Source organism: Arachis ipaensis, chromosome B08, assembly GCF_000816755.2.
Source record: "Arachis ipaensis cultivar K30076 chromosome B08, Araip1.1, whole genome shotgun sequence".
Lineage (NCBI taxonomy): Eukaryota > Viridiplantae > Streptophyta > Magnoliopsida > Fabales > Fabaceae > Arachis > Arachis ipaensis.
Window position 1 is genome coordinate 19,279,434 of NC_029792.2, and position 5,713 is coordinate 19,285,146.

General features: G+C 37.9%; 1 long non-coding RNA gene across 1 annotated transcript; it reads left to right on the forward strand.

Moving 5' to 3' along the window:
- Nucleotides 3,502-5,265, forward strand: LOC107612232. The gene is made up of 4 exons (XR_001613649.2): nucleotides 3,502-3,557; nucleotides 4,599-4,717; nucleotides 4,798-4,874; nucleotides 4,962-5,265. It is a non-coding gene; the product is annotated as an uncharacterized LOC107612232 (long non-coding RNA).

Genomic DNA, 5,713 nt, shown 5'->3' on the forward strand with positions numbered 1-5,713 from the left:
CATTCAAATAAAAAAAGAAAATGAATAAATAGAAGAAGCAACCATTATCATCCAACAATTTAATTTTTATTAAAAAAAATGTATAATTTGACATATGAGTCTTATGATTTGATGTAACCATAAAATTAAAGAAAAAAATGAAAAAGAAAAGCTGGAATAGATGAGGAGACATGAGTGAGAATCAAAAGTAAGCAATTGAGTGTTTGATTTGATATTGTCTATCTTCAAGCACGCGTGCGTTACATCTACCATACTCATACGGTTAATTCAAACAGCGGCATCGTTAAACTTTTGGTAGTGGCGGCGTCGGCTGGAGTCTGCGACAGCATCGGCAACACGGTCGACCGGAGGGGTTGCAACAGCATAGGTGAGGCTACGGCAGCAAGAGGGGCACCAGAAATTGAGAGCATATATGATGAGAATAGGAGTAATCCTCTGTATTGTGAATGAGTTTAATTGTTATGGGCGATGGCGGAACTATGGGCAATGGCGGCTGCTATTGGTGGCGGCGCGGCACCGGTGAGATAAAAAGAAACTGAACAAAAAAAAAAAGTCACATTACATAAGAGAGAGAAGCCGTTTTCACAGTGTAAGCTACGGCAGCAAGAGAAATTGAGAGCATATATGATGAGAATAGGAGTAATCCTCTGTATTGTGAATGAGTTTAATTGTTATGGGCGATGGCGGAACTATGGGCAATGGCGGCTGCTATTGGTGGCGGCGCGGCACCGGTGAGACCGGTGAGAAGGATAAATATGATTATTAAGGGTAAAGTAGACTATTTTGTGCTTAGTCGGGAGCGTCAATTTTATCAAAATTTTATTATCTTCACATTTATACCAATTTCACTCTAAGAACCACCATCTAAATCAACTAATGATTTGTGTTCTGGACTCGGTTTTTGAATCCTCCGTCGAAGCAATCACAATTTGATTACTGGACTCAAATCGGTCCACTAACCATAAATTTCTAATCATTATTCAAATTTAAATACTTTCTCTATTTTAACTAATAAGATAAGATAAGATAATTATCCCATACTATATAAAAGGGGTCAAGAACTCCTTTATGTACGACACACATTCTAATTTGAGCGTCAGAGTATCTTTGCAGGTACCCACCCCGCCGCTCCAGAAATCCAGTCTCGTCACTAGCTCGATCGGTAAATCTCCGATCCATCTCACAATCCGTACTAGCAATTTCATGTACATTGACGTCGTCTGTGGAGATTCGCCAAGTCTTAGCGGCATGAGGGAGAATTTCGAGGAGCACTCTTTAAGCCATCACCATGGATCTGACCCAAATAAGCCAACGCCGAACCACGGAGTAGTGTCCCTCTGACCCTCGGGAGGATAACCAGCGCCGTTCACTGCCAGCCAACTCCCGACAGGCAACGGCCAAAAGAAGACGACCACCATCTCAATCCCAAACGCCTGGTGGACTAGGAGAGAAATCAATCCAGATAATCCAAGAGCTCTACCAAAGAGTACAAACCCTTGAGGACTGGGACGTGACCAAAAAGCGATACTAGCCAGAACACGCAAGTCAGGCAACCTGTAGGAGCCGATCATAGCGAGAAACCAAGAACGAAAGGTCACCCAAACAATGACATGGGAAACGACGAATGGGATTGTTATCAAACAATCCATTCGATACGAGTTTTCGATCTCCAATAATCAAGCAGAATATGAAGCCCTCTCAGCCGGACTAACGTTGGCCAAAGAGGTCGGCGCAAGAACACTAGAAGTTTGCAGTAACTCTTAGGTGGTCAGCTCCTAAATAAACGGGGACTACCAGACATGGGACCCTTTGTTACAACAGTACCTATCCAAGGTCAAAGAGCTAACCGCCGGATTCGACGGAGTGACCATCTGACACATTCTCCGAGAATGAAACATGAGAGCCTATTTGCTCTCTAAGCTAGCAAGTACTAAATCAGTCTCTGGGAACCGATCACTGATCTAAGAAGTCGTCAAGACACCATTCGTCGTGTCCTCAGCTTCGGCAAACCTCCCCGTGATGAATCAGCACTCCTGGACCTTCCTAATCCTCCGATACCTCAACGACGGAAACCTACCTGAAGACCCAAAGGAGGCGAAGCGTCACTACAAAATTTTTATTTGTTTGTGGTAGTTTTTTAATGGGAGTTATTAAAAATTTCCGTAATATATTTTATTTGTGACAAATTATAAAACTTTCTAAATAATTAATAAAAACTCCCACTATTATAATACTCCTAATTCAATTAATTATAAAACAATCCAACCCAAACAAATATTCACTTAGCCCATACAAAAAAAAAAAAAATCAAACGGGGCTTCGAGAGGGAGAAAACGAAGGAGAGTGAGATCGAAACCCTAAAATTCACTGCCACCGCTATCGCCACTGCCACCGCCACCGCCATGCATCTCTGCCATTGTTGCCGTTATTGTCTCCTTCGTCGACACGTCACCGCTGGAGTTATGAATGAAGGACAAGGTGATCGTGGAGGAGTCTCTCCTCTGCTTCTGCGTCGTCTTCCCGGGCGGGTTCTTCCGCTGGTTCTGCTTTTGCTCCGGTGGCTTGAAGAACTCAGAGCGCAATTTCGGCGCGGACACGGTGACACTGGCGGAGCAGATCTGGAAGGCGAGCGAGCGGGAGTCTCTGGAAGCTTCGATTGAAGCTGCGATAGTGTGATCGAAGCTATCAAATCTTATGGAACTAATTCTCATGTCGTTCCGAGTCATTGAGGTGAGGATTTGTTCCTACTTTGTAAAGGTTTCCATGAACCGAACTAGAATCTTTATTTGTATGAACTTTTTGACAATTGAGCTTTCGGTCTTATTAAAAATTTTTCGGTACCACTGATTTTGGTCTAATGAAGATAGATGATAAAGGAAGGATTCTCTCATTCAGTGAAAAGCCCAAAGAAAAAGACCTAAAAGCAATGGTAATAACTCATGTTTGTGCTTCTTCTTACATATTAGGAGTTTCAAGAATAAGGTTTACAGCTAATACTGCTTCATAATATAGGAAGTAGATACAACTGTTCTTGGGCTTTCAAAGGAAGAGGCTGTAAAGAAATCATACATTGCTTCTATGGGTGTGTATGTATTCAAGAAGGAGATACTTCTGAATCTATTAAGGTACTGAACTATAGCAACATGTGAGTCTTTTCAGAGAGCATTCAAATAAAGATTATTTTTATGGATTTGTTTTGATTTGTCTTTGGAGCTGAATTTGTTTTTAATGATGGTGTTTTCTATTTTTATGTCAAATTCTTGTACTCATAACTGTCATGATAGATTCAACTATAGACCTTTATCTACTGAACATAAAGTTTAGAGTATACTTCATATAGAACATACAAGCTTCTATGCTCCTGAAATCTTTTATGGACCTGCCATATAATTTGGCATAAATTTCTGCACTCCTTTTTTACTCTACGGAACTAAGTTATTATTTATTAGGTGATTCCTTTAAACTTGCTTTCATTACTTATGTAAATGTATGTTCTCTCTTCAAATTATGCTTTCAGAAGCCATTGCAATAGTTATGGCACCAAGAGACAGTTCAAGGTAAGGCACATCACAGATGTATCTTGAATTCTTGATTTATAGAAGCATCTTCCCTAATAAATTTTGGAAGCACAATTAGAGACCATAAGTTGAAACTTGAAAAGAATGTAAAATCCTTCCTAAAAAAATTAATAAAGGGTAAATTACATTGACATTTTTCTCGCTGTGCTACTCGTTTTTAATGACAATTTTAATGTATTTATTTCTAATATTATTAGTTAAATTAGATTAAGATTGTTATATTTTTCTAGATTATATGATTGGAACTGAAGCCATCCACAGTTTGTGAGATAAGTCTGAGAAGTGTTACATTCTAGATTATATCATTGCGCTCAGAGTCTTGTAGCTTCTGTTTCCTCATATCAACTCTACTCCATAATGTGTTGTTCTTCCAAAATAATTGACTCTTGGGGTTACTTTCTTCAGAGTAAAATAGTTAATTACAGTGTGTAGCAGATGCTAATCCACAAATAACTTATAGAAAGAAATTCTCAATATTGAACCAATGGGATTAATTCTCAGTCCAATTAAAGTAAATTAAACTGAGTTAACAAGAAAAAGGGGGTAAATTTGGGGAAACTAGATAAGAAGCAGGTACTATGCTATTCTTGAGTCATAGAGGGTTTGTCGTTCCTGCAAATTGACAAAAGCTTGACATCAAGACCAAAATGAGGATGAGAAAACAGAATTCAACAAATGGAGGTCTAGAAGAAAGTCATATCAGTCTTTTTTTTTTATTTTCTTGTCTTCTTTTCCTTTCATAGTAGTGTATTAAAGCTTGGACTTGGGCCAATTTCATAATCATAACACCGTGCTCTCAGGAAAAAAGATATGGATATAGGAGCAGCAAGTAAATCTTTACACCTTTTAATGAGTATGTATAAACACTTAATGAATGAATTTGATCATTCTTCTCATGTTTCTTATTCTAATACTTTGTTTCTGTTACATCTAAATTTTGCTAGGCATGAACTTCAAATGCACCGTGGACATTCTGATCCAATAGTACCTAGTTAATAATCTTTGTTATGTTATATGCAGGTGAAGACAGTGGCTCGGATTGTGAAAAGTGATGCAGGGAAAGTAATTTGCAGGGAAGCAGAGAGGATCAAACCTGCGGCTGTAGTTCTAGGATCAAGAGGCAGAAGCTTAATTCAAAGGTTTGCCTCTCCATTTCCTCTGCAGTTATCCAATACTGTTCTGAATTTCTGATGCAAGAGTGTGTTTCTTCTTTGTTCAGCGTGCTACAGGAAAGTGTTGGAGAGTACTGCTTCCACCACTGCAAAGCAGCACCTGTTGTCATCGTTCCTGAAAAAGGTGTGCCTCTGTCATTTTTTTCAGGGTTGTATTCTCTTGTAACTGAGTATTAAAATCTTGAAGGAGTTTCATTTCCTTGATTGGCAGATGCTGGAGATGCATCAATATTGTAGTAAAGCTTTGTACGTATGTCAATTGGCCTTGTTAATATATCTAACAGTCATGTTTAGTGAAATGAAGATTAGTTCCGACTCATTTTCACCAAGAATAGAGATGTTTTCCTTGCATATGTTCACATGTTAACTACTAGCATGTTATTAATTCAATGGCTTAGTAACTCATTTTCTCATTGTGTTGTTTAGACTTTCTTTGATGTTACAAAGTATTTGGACAACTTTATTTTTGGAATAAGTTTATTTGAGTTGCTGTTAGATTCTACTAGTATAAATATACTATTCATTTGTAGTTGTAATTAATGTGATTGGAAAATGATGGTAGTGTACTATATTTTGTTTTAAAGTATTTTTTTTATTTTAATTTTCTTCTACATTTTTAATGTTTTGTTTAAATATTTCTTTTTAATAATAAATGATGAGTAGTGTAACAATAATGTAAATTAATTTTTAAAAATTACATTGACAGGTTTGAAACCTCCACAAAGTAGCTGTAATTTTTAAAATGGAAAAGTCTTTTTGTGGGGTTTTGAACCGCCACAAACATTGACCAAGAACTGCCACAAAAATTCAATATAAAACCCCCATCAAACACACACAAAACTCCCATTGATTAGATTGTGGAGGTTTTTAAAAACCACCCACGAAAGACCTCGTGGCACCTCAAATTTTGAGGGTTTTAGAAACCCCCACAAATCATTTGGTGGGGTTATAAACCTCTACAAA